At 49.0% G+C, this 14,069-nt stretch overlaps 1 pseudogene; it reads right to left on the minus strand.

The window, feature by feature from the left end:
- Nucleotides 1-7,620: 7,620 nt before the first annotated feature.
- Nucleotides 7,621-14,069, minus strand: part of LOC119315664 — a 32,096-nt pseudogene continuing 25,647 nt past the window's right edge.

The raw sequence follows: 14,069 nt of genomic DNA on the forward strand, positions 1-14,069 counted from the left end.
CCATCCAAGAGCTACCCAAAAGCGGAAGCTGCTACCTGAATTTGATGAGGAGGCCTCAGACCCCCCACAACCAAATATCAAAGCAGCCACCTGGCCGGATAGACGACCCCTCTACCAACACAGAGCGGCATACAACGCCACCCACAGTACAACACGCGACCCATGCGAGGGCTCGCACCCAAAGGACGGCGCAACAAGATCCATCTATGGACCACGCAAGCACGCCCCAGCATACAATGCAACACAACAAACATCCGAACAACGCGGTACACCCAGCTACAGGGGTGCCGCACACCCCCTATGTTTCACCGATGAGGTGCTGGACCATGAATTTCCAGAGGGATTCAAACCCGTAAACATAGAGGCATACGGCGGAACAACAGACCCTGGGGTCTAGATTGAGGACTACATCCTTCATATCCATATGGCTCGAGGAGATGATCTCCACGCCATCAAGTACTTACCCCTCAAGCTCAAAGGGTCAGCTCGTCACTGGCTTAAAGGCCTCCCCGAAAGCTCCATTGGAAGTTGGGAAGAGCTCGAAGACGCCTTTCGAGCAAATTTTCAAGGGACTTATGTCCGACCCCCGGATGCGGACGATTTGAGTCATATAACTCAACAGCCCGGAGAGTCAGCCTGAAAGCTTTGGAACAGGTTTCTTACTAAAAACAACCAAATTGTCGACTGTCCGGGCGCCGAAGCCTTGGCAGCTTTTAAGCATAGCGTCCGTGACGAATGGCTCGCCAGACACCTTGGCCAAAATAAGCCGAGAACGATGGCCGCATTAACAAACCTCATGACCTGCTTTTGCATGGGTGAGGACAGCTGGATAGCTAGATGCAGCACCAGCGACCCTAGTACATCTGAAGCTAGAGATGGAAACGGGAAATCACGGCGCAACAGCAATAACAAACGCCGGAATAAAGAAGACAGCACAAAGGGCACAGTAGTAAACGCCGGATTCAAAAGCTCTCGGCCAGGTCAGCAAAAGCCGCCCTCCAAAGGCACCAGGGATGAACTATCCAGCCTCAACAAAATTCTAGACCAAGTATGTCAGATCCATAGTACCCCTGGTAAACCTGCTAATCATACCCACAGAGAATGTTGGGTCTTCAAGCAGTCCGGCAAGCTCAACGCCGTACACAAGGGGGAGGATACACCAAGTGAAGACGAGGATGAGCCTCCCAAGCAAAACACTGGGGAACAAAAGAAATTTCCACCAGAAGTCAAAACAGTAAACGTGTTGCGCGTGATCAAGGGAAAAAACAACGCGGCACTCCTAGGAAAATATACCCAAGTGCCTATCACCGCAAAGTCCTGCCACTGGTCATCTCAACCGATCACTTTCGACCATCGCGATTACTCGGCAAGTATCCGACACGCAGGATGGGCTGCCCTGGTATTAGACCCAGTAATTGGCGGATATCACTTCACACGAGTCTTGATGGACGGGGGCAGCAGTCTAAACCTAATATATCAGGATACAATCCGCGGGATGGGGTTAGACCCAACAAAAATTCGCCATAGCAATACTACCTTTAAAGGAGTAACGCCAGGCCCAGGGGCTTGTTGTACGGGCTCCCTCCTACTACAAGTTATATTCGGCTCCCCCGATAACTTCCGTCTTGAGCATTTAACCTTCCACATCGCTCCGTTCCAAAGTGGCTATCAAGCACTGCTCGGACGCGAAGCTTCCGATCGCTTTAATGCAATACCACACTATGCCTCCCTCACACTCAAGATGCCCGGTCCATGTGGCATCATTTCAGTGAAAGGAAATATCAAGCGATCTCTGTGCGCCGAAGAGAGTGCGGCTGCCTTGGCAGACGCACACTAAAGGCGCCCGAACCAGCAAAAGCATCCAATAGGTCGTCAAGACCTCAGACACAACTAATCAAGTCCGGCGCCGCTATCTATACCGAATAAATGGCCACACCATATTTGTCAATACAAGGGGCTCAACAAGCGCAGACAAGTGGCAATTTCTTCTCATCTTGAATTGTACATGGTTTCTTTAAAAACTATCTTTTTGCACGACAACTTCTTCACCTAAATTCCTCTCTTTTACAGACGATCATCGTGCTACACCCGTCCAGGATACGGCACAACGGAGACACAGGCGCGGACGTGCAGCAGGGACCCGCTCCAAGGATTCTTTTTAGATTAAGACCCTGCGTAAACCTTTTTTACTGTCTCTTGTTGATACATATCCACCGTTGCGAAGGATGCTCACGTCTTGGCATGTGGCCACGCCAGAACAATGCACGTACCTGGACACAAGGGGCTTCTTACAAAGGCCATTATTTAAGCCCGGTTTATACCACAAAGACCGAATACCTTAGGGAGTGTTCGGCGTCGCGAGTTTGGCCCTATATGCATCAGCTCCGAATCATTGTCTTTGGTCAAATGTTGGGTTTGCACGGCTCCTGTGTTTTGGTACCTTACGTTCCGCTTTACCGGCTAAGGTAGCACCAGGAGAACTACTGTGATTGTGCCCTGGTTCATCCGGACGAGCACCTCAGTAGAGAAAGCCGAAAACTGACAGTCATGATATAGCGTGAGACTGGTCAACCACTCGATGACTTGTTGGAATGTTAGAATTCCTCCGCCTTAACGAAGGGCCGTTTTTCGGCCAGGCATGTACGCACCCCGGGATCGGGAGAGTGCGGAGCCACCAGGGGCTATCTAGTAGCTCCACTATCAAACTCCTATGGCTAAGTGAAAGTGCTAAAGCATTATGGTCCGGTTTCCTCGCTCGCTCCGCTATCACCTCCTTAATAGGACCAAGACGTTGGGTTAAGTGTCAACGCTTGTTTTTTGCGAGCACCTCCGCATTATATGCGTGGGGGTTGAAGCCGACGGCTGCAATCTTTCAGGTTATACACATGTATACATAAACGGCCGCCCAGGAGGCATCATATTACTTTCAGGAAAAAGTATAAAAATAGCCTTACAAAATTTATAAAAGCATTTCTCTTACAATGAGATTACATATCACTCAAACATAATATTTTTTTGAGCACAGGGTCTCTATCAAACGAGCACCCTCAAGAACTTCTTCAAAGTAGTGCTCATCAGCCATTCGACCTCTCGCCGAATCCCGCGCTGCAACAGTGGTAGCATCCATCTCCGCCCAGTATGCTTTAACACGGGCAAAGGCCGTCCGTGAGCCCTCTATGCACGCCGACCTCTTCATCGCATTAATGCGCGGCACCACGTCAAGGAACTGCTGCACCAAGCTGAAATAGTTGTTCGGTTTTGGCCTTTCCGGCCATAGCTGATCCACAACAGACCTCATGGCGAGTCCAGACAACTTATTCAGTTCGGCCCATTCGGCTAATTGGTCAGTCAATGAAAGCGGACGCTCGGGAGAATGGAATTGTGTCCAAAACAGCTGGTCCACTTCATGGTCCGTTTGACCCTGGAAGTACTTGACCGCATCGGCAGCGCTCGCCACCAAATTCATATACACATCCTCCGAACTCCGCAGCCGATCCAGAGGGGCATACCGTGGATCTCCGAACTTCCTCCGCAACATAAAGGATTTCCCAACTACAATATCCCCGGCTTCTCGCAGCTCCTCCTTCTTCACCCTCATAGCAGAGTGGATGTCTTTTCTCGTCGCAGCGGCCTTCTCAAAGTCCAATGCCTTCGCTAGGTTTTCCTTTTCAAGAACCCGGCAACGGTCGGCGGTGGATTTTAATTCTATGGCCATCTTATCTCGGCTCTCGCCATGCGCGGCCTTCTCGGCTTTCAACTCTTCGGCCACCCTCAAAGCAGCCGCATTACCAAACCTCGCTTGTTCCTTGGCTCGGGCAGGTTCTGCCCGCAAGGCTTCAACAGTGGCAGCTCCATCTGCAGTCACAACATATTAAAGATACTAGCATCATGCTGCTCTTACTATGTGGCGTTTACCAGATAATGACACTTATCATGTGCCTCGTCAAGCCTTTTGTTAACAAGCTCGATGTCGGCGTCTGCCACATCCAACTGTCGTTTTAAATGGGAAAACTCGCTAGTCCGGCTAGCCACCGGAGCTTCCATCACCTGCACATAGAGGCAGTATGGTTATTACCTGGGAATATGATCCTCTGTTCACCGTCGTTTCTGACGACAACTAGAGTCTCAGGGGCTACTATCTACACAGGGCACACCTAGCATGTGCAGGACTATCATACATTATTTTACGTACCTCAAAGCCTGTCAGAAGATTCATAAAAGCTTCATGCAATCCACTTTCGGCGGACAAAATTCTCTCCATCACCGTGTTCATCAGCATACGGTGTTCATCTGAGATGGCTGCTCGCCCCACCAACTCCCTTAGAACATCCGATCGCACACCAGACGGTATCGGACACTTTTGTCTGCTCTCTTCGGGAGCCAGACACTGGGAGCTTCAGGGGTCGATGGGATTATCTTTTGGCCTCACCGGATTCAGAGAGGCCCTCCGCGACGACACTTCGGGGTCGCCTGCTTCCGGAGCGGAGGAGTCCGGAGGAGGCGTTTCGCTCTCCATCATCTCTGGAAGAAGATCCCCCGAAGACGAACTCGTTTGAGAGGGGCTAAGGCCCGAACTGCAAAGATATAGGCGGTGGTTATTTTCTCAGAAGAAAAAGATGGCATGCCTGTACTATTAAAGTATTTCGGTTCACTTACGACTCGCCGGAGGATTGATCCCCCCGCGGACTTTGTGCGACAAAAGCACCCCCCAAGGTAGGACCCTCTGTGGGAGACTTCTTCTCCCGTTTGGAAGCTTCGGCTTCCGAATCCCCGGGCGCAGTCCTTTTCCTCCTCCGGTCATCTTCCTTCATGGAGAGGCTCGCTCCCTCGGTAAGAATGGGCAGTGTTGAGGGCCCACGTCCGCCCGTATTATCCTTCCCGGTATCTTCCTTCAAGGGCTCCGGGAAAGGTGCGACCTGGAGCATCTTTTCCAATACCGGATTGTCCAAACCCTCGGGGAGGGGGGCCGAACACCGAATCAACTTCGCTTTTGTTATCCAGTCCTGGTCAAAAAGCGAACTCTCAAGAAATAACTTTGTAACAAATGAGAGATAGTATGTTCGGCCGGAAGATTCCCTACCTGTTCGGCGGCGCGGTTACTGCTCAGGCCCACGTCCTCGGTGATTTCCGGACACTCTACCTGAGGTCCGAAGAATGACTTGTACATCTCCTCGTGCGTCAGGCCGAGGAAATTTTGAATGACACGCGGTCCCTCGGGATTGAACTCCCACAAGCGAAGGGGTCGGCGTTTGCAAGGCTGGACTTGATGAACCAGCATAACTTGTATTACCGCAACCAAACTAAAATCTCCATTGAAGAGATCTCGAATGCGGCTTTGCAGTATAGGCACGTCCTTGGCTGGACCCCAGCTCAGGCCTCTGCTGATCCATGACATCAGCTGTGGTGGAGGGCCCGAGCGGAAAACCGGGGCGGCCACCCACTTGGCACTTCTAGGAGCCGTGATGTAGAACCACTCATGTTGCCACAATTCAGACACCTCTAGAATGGAACCTTTGGGCCATGGAGCTCCCGTCATCTTGCATATTGAGGCACCTCCACACGCCGCATGTTGCCCCTCAATCATCTTCGGCTTTACTTCAAAGGTCTTGAGCCACAGGCCGAAGTGAGGGGTAACCCGGAGGAAGGCCTCACACACGACAATAAATGTCGTAATACGAAGAAAGGAGTCCGGAGCTAGATCATGGAAATCTAGCCCGTAATAAAACATCAAACCCCTGACGAAAGGATCCAGAGCGAGGCCTAGACCTCGGAGGAAGTGGGAGACGAACACGACGTTCTCGTTGGGTTCGGGGGAGGGGACGGCCTGCCCTTGAGCAGGCAGCCGATGCGAAACCTCGGCGGTCAGATATCTGGCCTCCCTCAACTTTTTAATATCTTCTTCCGTGACGGAGGAAGGCACCCATTGGCCTTGAAGGCTAGATCCGGACATGATTGAAGGTTCGGAGCACCTGACCTGAACTTTGGGTGTTTGAGCTCGAGGTGGGAGAAGGATTCGATTGAGCACGGGAGGGAAAAAGTAAAAGCCTTGTCCCTTTATAAAGAGGGTGAATATCAAGCGCCCTCTCCGTGGCCGTTTGGACTTGCCTATAGTCTAGGAGTCCTAGAAGCGGTTGGGTTACCCACGCCCGTATTGATGAGAATCCCAGAATAAGGGGACACGATCTCTGCTTTAACAAGACGTGCCAAGGAATCCGCCTCGCATGACACGCGGAGGTGGAACAATAAAACGATTTGAATAAAGGCTTGGCCATGGTGTGATGTCACACTACAGAATACGTCAGCAGATTAGATTTGTGTAAATATTATTCTCTCCTTGGCAATATGTGGAAACTTATTTTGCAGAGCCGGACACTATCTTTGTGTTCAAAATCTTCTATGAAGTACTTGGAGGAGGAACCCGCCTTGCAATGCCGAAGACAATCTGTGCGCCGGACTCGTCGTCATTGAAGCCTGGTTCAGGGGCTACTGAGGGAGTCCTGGATTAGGGGGTGTTCGGATGGCCGGACTATACCTTCAGCCGGACTCCTGGACTATGAAGATACGAGATTGGAGACTTCGTCCCGTGTCCGGAAGGGACTTTCCTTGGCGTGGAAGGCAAGCTTGGCGATACGGATATACAGATCTCCTACCATTGTAACCGACTCTATGTAACCCTAACCCTCTCCGGTGTCTATATAAACCGGAGGGTTTTAGTCCGTAGGACAACATACAGAACAACAATCATACCATAGGCTAGCTTCTAGGGTTTAGCCTCTCTGATCTCGTGGTAGATCTACTCTTGTACTACCCATATCATCAATATTAATCAAGCAGGACGTAGGGTTTTACCTTCATCAAGAGGGCCCGAACCTGGGTAAAACTTGGTGTCCCTTGCCTCCTGTTACCATCCGGCCTAGATGCATAGTTCGGGACCCCCTACCCGAGATCCGCCGGTTTTGACACCGACAGGTATGTTACTTGCCCAAGATTCGATCGTCGGTATCTCAATACCTAGTTAAATCTCGTTACCGGCAAGTCTCTTTACTCGTTCTGTAATACATCATCCCGCAACTAACTCATTAGTTGCAATGCTTGCAAGGCTTAAGTGATGTGCATTACCGAGAGGGCCCAGAGATACCTCTCCGACAATCGGAGTGACAAATTCTAATCTCGAAATACGCCAACCCAACAAGTACCTTTGGAGACAACTGTAGAGCACCTTTATAATCACCCAGTTATGTTGTGACGTTTGGTAGCACACAAAGTGTTCCTCCGGTAAACGGGAGTTGCATAATTTCATAGTCATAGGAACATGTATAAGTCATGAAGAAAGCAATAGCAACATACTAAACGATCGGGTGCTAAGCTAACGGAATGGGTCATGTCAATCACATCATTCTCCTAATGATGTGACCCCGTTAATCAAATGACAACTCATGTCTATGGTTAGGAAACATAACCATCTTTGATCAACGAGCTAGTCAAGTAGAGGCATACTAGTGACAATCTGTTTGTCTATGTATTCACACATGTATTATGTTTCCGGTTAATACAATTCTAGCATGAATAATAAACATTTATCATGATATAGGGAAATAAATAATAACTTTATTATTGCCTCTAGGGCATATTTCCTTCAGGGACACCATTTGCCTTGATTAGCTTTCGAATGTTATATCTGTTACCATGAATGACGGCACAAATATCATCTGAGTAGATGAAAACCTCCAGAACCATAAGCTGAGGAAACACTGACTCCCCTATCTCGATCTTCTTCAACGTCACATCCAGTACCAACTCCTTGAGACTTTGGAACCCACTTTTGAATACAATATGGTAATCTTTGTCTTCATAGGAGTCATGGTTTAGGGAAAGAGTGGCAAGAAAGGGCAGTTTACCTAGCTTATTGATGAACTCTTTCGTCACCTTTGTCTGCTCCAAAGACAGTTTTGTCAAGTTTGGGAGATAGAAGCCACTGCTCTCTGGCAGTGTTGGCGGTACAATCACCCCCTTTAGTCTCATTTCCTGGAGTCGCGGAAGGTTGGAAACAGTGAACAAATTGGAGGTAATGCTTTCACCTTCTATGCTTAGGAGCATGAGGTACTTGAGTTTGCATACATCAGTCAAGGCATTAGCATTTCTTTCGGGAAGCTTCCATATGTACAAGGACTGAAGCTGTATCATCTTCTCCAGGGTTCTTCTACCCCAGCCATGAACTTGATCTGGCTCTATGCTCTCTAGAGTCTGCAACTGCGTTAGGCGCCCGACTCGCCTTGGAAGGACGAGGAAGCCAAACACATGTCGCAGGCTCTGAATCTTCCAGAACTCCTCGGGGAGTGTCATAACTTGGTTGTCTCAGACATCTAGTGTTTGGAGGCCAGTGAGCTTTCCAATTGATGGTGGTATTGTAGAAAATATAGGATAGCTAATATTTCTGTTGTTCTATGTTATATTGATCTGATCCAAGTGTGGGGTATATAAAGAGTACAATATGAGGGAAAAAGACTTGGAGTAGAGGGCAAGTCGTACACGATTTAATCCTATTCTATCTCTAACTCCTAATCTCTAACTTAAACATAATTATACTTCTAACATTCCCCCTCAGTCGTAGCGGGAGTGAAGCGGACAATTACGACTGAATTTGAAGTCTTACTCTTTTGTCGTCTTCTCCGCTACGCCATCATCAACTGCGTCTCTGATGCGTCGGCAGTTAAGGCGGTGACTGCGTCCCCTTCTGGTACCTTCCTGCCTTCCCCTCTATTCCCTCCCGCAGTCACAGCGGGAGCGTCGTGGACGCAAATGACGAGGCGGACGCTGTTGACTGGAGTTGTTGCTGATGAGTTGCTGTAGACGCAGCCCCGTATGTCGATGTCGAGGTAGCCGATCATGATGATGTAGTCATGGTCGAGGTAGTCATGGTCGATGGTGTGGTCGTCGTGGATGATGAAGCCGCACAAAGCCGGAGGCGCAAAAAAATGCGCTCTGACGGAGCTGCAGACATGGATGATGCACCTTGCGGATGTCAGAGGGTGCCGTCGGCGATGAGTCCACCGATTTTGCCAAGATCGGAGGAAGCCCATCGAGCACACATCGGTTTTGCCAGAACCGTGTGGCCGTGTAGGGTCGTCACTGTAGTGACGCCGTGTCGATGCAGTCGTGCCGTCGTGGATGACGCGGAAGATGCCGTCGTCGTGACGCGCTCATTGCCGTCGTCGAGGTCGCGCCTTGCAGAAAAGTCCGTCAGAGGACGCTAGGTGTCCATCTTGTGGACGAGGCGGCGGCGGCGGTGTGTTGACGATGATGCTGGTGAAGACCATGTTGATGGAGACCTTGGCGATGAAGTGTCGGCTATGGCGTTGCAACAGCGTGTCGACGATGATGTCGCTTGAAGGCGTCCCTCGTGGCGACGATGTGTCGATGCCGCGTTGCGCCGGAGAGGTCGATGAAGACTTGCATCTCTCTCCACACCGGCCTAGCATGTGGACGATGCATGTCATAGTCGCTTCTCGTACATGTGCTTGATGAAGATTTTTTTCTCTTGGGCATGATGTAGACGTACAGCTCGATGATGTAGCGCGGGTCGATGTAGATCGCTCAGCGAAGATAGCTTGGTGCAGCGGTTATTGGACGTGGCTCGAAGATTGCAGTCGGTGCAGGTCAGCCAACTCGATACAGAAGTAGCGGATCAATGTCGATGTAGACGAGTTCGGCCGGTGCGTTGTAGTCACGTACGCGTACAAGCCGTACGGCTGCTGTGTGCCGTAGTCGCATGGACGGAAAACTGATTGGAGCTGCACCATCAATCGTGGAGTCCGTGTGGAGTCCGTGACGAGGCTGGTGAATCTGCATGGAGATTTGAACATGGACGATCGTTAATTGTATTTGCACTTGGCTCGTCTTTGCTCACGTACTGTCAACATGCATGGACGGCATGTTCCTCTTGTTTTGGGTGGATCGGGAAGCCGCCGCCCTCCCGGTGTCGGTGCATGGTCCCTCCTGATGCCCGGAGACAGCCCGTGAAGTACCTCGGGCGCCGTCGGTGTGGAGATCGCCTGCATGAGCAAGGCTCTGATCGGATCGTACGTGTGGCAGCTGGGCAGTTTAGCGATGTAGAGCCCGAGCCTGCCGCGCCGCATGAGTGTGCCGCTTCCTGGTTTATCGGTGACGGCTTGATCAGATCGGACGAAGAAGTCCATGCAGATGCAGCCGTCGGGAGATCCGCGTATGCGATCCGGATGGATGCCTACGCCGGACGTATTGCATCTAAGGATCGCCGGATTCTTTTGGTGGCTAATGAAAAAACTAATCTAATGAGAATTTCTAAACCTGAAATTGATCTACTGCAGAAGAACTTGAAAATTGGATCTAAATTATGAGACCGGTCTAATCTTTGATTGATCGGGTGCCGCGCCCCCGGGAAGAGGAGATTAATCTCCTCAGGGGCGGCGTGATGTGGAAGTGGAGGAAGGTTCTAGGATCGGCGTCGTTGGACAAACCGCTATAATACCATGTAGAAAATATAGGATAGCTAATATTTCTGTTGTTCTATGTTGTATTGATCTGACCCAAGTGTGGGGTATATATAGAGTACAATATGAGGGAGAGAGACTTGGAGTAGAGGGCAAGTCGTACATGATTTAATCCTATTCTATCTCTAACTCCTAATCTCTAACTTAAACATAATTATACTTCTAACATGTATCTGTTTCAAAGAGCGGGAGGTGATGCCGAGGTATTGCAAGTGCACCACATTTCCAATATCAGATGGTAGCGTGTCTCCAATCTCAAGGCCATGCAGGTTGATGACACGAAGGTACTCAGATCCTTGCAAGAGTTGCCGTATGGCATACTTGATGAGTATGATCTCCTTGGAGTCGGCTGTGGGCCTTGACCTTGAGTGATGGAGACAAGGGCATGCTTGTTGTTTTTGCTTCTCTTCTTCCTTCTCCTCGGTACCCAGAGGGTCTTCTTCCTTCTCGACGGTACCTAGCTGGTCTTCTTCCTTCCTAGCCTCCACTTCTTCTTCAAAGTTTGACAAGATGGACCGCAGCTTGGGCAAATAATGGTTGGCGAGAGCAGCATACTTGTCCCTATGATTCTGGAGGGAAAGGAGGCGTGCATTGGACAGTATAGGGACGTCATCCCCACCATGGACCTCCACGAAGCTTGCCTCTTGCGCCTCATGAAGCAAGAAGTCATGGACTTTTGTCTGGATGGCCACACGCTCATCTCAGAAGCTTCATACTCCATTGGTGCAAGGTTCACTAGCCGCCTTGCAATTAACTCTTTCAAGTACTGTTCACCCACCTTCTCCATTGCTTGCCATCTTTTGGTCTCAGAAATCCCTCTGCCATCCACATGCACACTAAGTTGCGTGCCCTGATAAGTGTGTTCACAGGCAAGGCAGCAAAATACAAGAAGCAAGATTTCATATCATGTGGAAGGTCATCAAAGCACATGGATAATACGATGTCGAGGCGCTTCCATTGAATGGCCTTGTTCTTGAGGTAGTCAAACACTTTCTCCCATTCTCCAGGATACTCCTTGGTTCTTAAAAGGCCAGATAGAAGGACAACTGCAAGTGGCAGACCACCTGTAATCTCAAAGATGTCTTTTCCGTAGTGGTTCTTTCCAACAGCCTCCTTTACGGTTTTCCTGTACTTTTTACCTTTCTCCTTCATGAAAAGTGTCTTTAGGAATAGGTTGGTGGCCTCATCTTCATTGAGATCCTCAAGTTCAATGGGCTGCAAGGTCGAAGGTGATGATTCTGGTTTGGTCTGTGTGATTTGCACTACCTTGCTTCCTGCCATGCCGTCTGGAAGGTCATTTAGTATGCTTTTCCACTCTGTGCTGCTGACTTCACCATCTATAACCAGCAAGTACTTTCCTTTTTCTAACTCTTCCTTTAGATTCTTACGGGCCTCCCCTCTGGAGCATGTAACATTGTCTTCTTTCAAACGCTGAATGATCAACTTCAGGATGTTGGAGGCACTTAGATTTGGTGCAAAGCTCACCCAAGCCTGCACATCAAAGTGATTCTTGGTCCAGTACTCCTCGTACATGTTCCTCACAAGCTTTGTCTTGCCCACACCACTCTTGCCTATCACATAGATCACTTCTGGTCTTGTTGTGTCAGTTCCTGCCTCTAAATATTTCTTCAGATCATCTAGCTGCGTCTGTCGTGCCACAATTGGTAGCACAATTTTATCCCTGTAGTTTAATTTTATGAATTAGTTTACATCTTCTCCACTCACATCAATTTAAGAATAAACATTACATATTCTTCTTTCTTGGAATGGAAGTTTCATTGTTAATCAACACAACAAATTGCACACCTTTTGGTGCTCCTTGAATGCTTCGGACACATGATGTTAGTTATTATGAGGTAATGTTTCTTGCAGTACTAGAAAAATAAGAAAACCAAGACACACACATGGGATACATGGTTGACTATATGTATGAGTAGAAAATCTTTACTTACATCTTCTCGGTACTAGTAGAGATGTCAGCGGATGGTCTCCAGGTCACAACTGACACAGCAGATGCATCCTCAATTTTGTATCTGTCCTTGTTCGCGATGATGCCCTTTAGCCTTGTATTGATTGATTTGATCCTGCTAGAAAGATTGCGCCGCACGCGCACTTCTGTGGTGAAGCTGGCAAAGAACTTGAGGGTAGCACGAGTCCAGCTTGGGTATCTTAGAAGGAAAAAAGTTAAATTAATAACATCGTCTTACAGTTGTGTTTGAGCATATCTACGACATGTATTATCTGAAAGCTCCAAAATCACCTTTAATTTGCCATCATGTTCATATAGCCTTATTATTTATATGTCAATCACCGAGTGACTGATCTTTTGAGAATGCACGCGCAAATAAGAAACTAAAAGTAATCCATGGCTAAAGCTGGACAAATTTTAGGGAGGTTCAAAATCAGCACCCTGCTCGTATGTATTGTGTGAGGGGTGTGCTTTGCTATAGATAATACACCTGATATTGAGTAGAAAACTTGAGTGAACCTAGGTGTCTTGCTTATAATACGTCCTGACTTGGGCCACTTCAGCTGCGGCAGGCTTATTATTTGTTCTTGCAGTTACCATAGAATAGAAGCCTCTAAAGTGCATAGCTAAAATATTACTAGTGGTTAAGCTATGCAATAAATTTTAGGGCCGGCCCTGTGTTTCGGGAGGCCCTAGGCGAACTCGACGACATGGGCCCTTTAAGTCCTAAGACTGTGTGTGTGTGTTTGCGTGATACATATATATAACTTCATTTGCATAATACTAAAACTAAATTTTCAACCACACATCTTTAGTTTAAAATTTGACTACAATAGTTGTTGGACAATGCAAAATAAAACAAACATGACATGATTACCTCAAATAGGAAACAAATTTATTTGCTCCTCTGTAGACAGATGAAGCATAGTTGTAATTTAGAATTATTTCATTACTAAATCACTCAAATTACTATATCATGCACACAATAATCATGGCAAAAATGACAAAAATCTAAATGGAGTAGCAGATCTGACAATTATCTCAAGTAGCCCTCTTCTAACAGCATTTCGGGCATCAAGATGGACTCAAATGAAAATGATGCAATGGAATGAAATGATGTACTCTCTGAGACGAACATTTTGATACGCTATATTCCCAAAACGGGTCTACGGATGCAAAGTTACGACACGATGAAATATGAAAAATAGTTAGGGTTTCGGGGCAAAGGTCAACCGAGGAAGGGATCTCGGATCCAGATCCAGATCATGCACGGAAGTCGAGGTCGGCCGAAAAACCCTGTAGCCCGCCGGAGTAGCTTCGGGGAGGAGGTGGAGCACGCCGGAGATGGGCCGGCGAGCTCCGGGCGGCGCGGCGCCGGCGATGGGGAGCTGCGGCGGCGCGGCGGCCGGCGTCGCAGTGGCGCGACCTTGAGGAGGCGGCGGACGGCGATGGGGAGCTGCGGCGGCGCGGCGGCCGGTGGGCGTCGGTGGCGGTGGCCGTCGGAGCGCGGGGAGAAGAGGGCGCGGGGCACACGCGGTCGACCGGGCCGGGAGGGCCCCGCCTGGGCCCGG

The sequence above is a fragment of the Triticum dicoccoides genome, chromosome 6A (assembly GCF_002162155.2).
Source record: "Triticum dicoccoides isolate Atlit2015 ecotype Zavitan chromosome 6A, WEW_v2.0, whole genome shotgun sequence".
NCBI classification, from domain to species: domain Eukaryota; kingdom Viridiplantae; phylum Streptophyta; class Magnoliopsida; order Poales; family Poaceae; genus Triticum; species Triticum dicoccoides.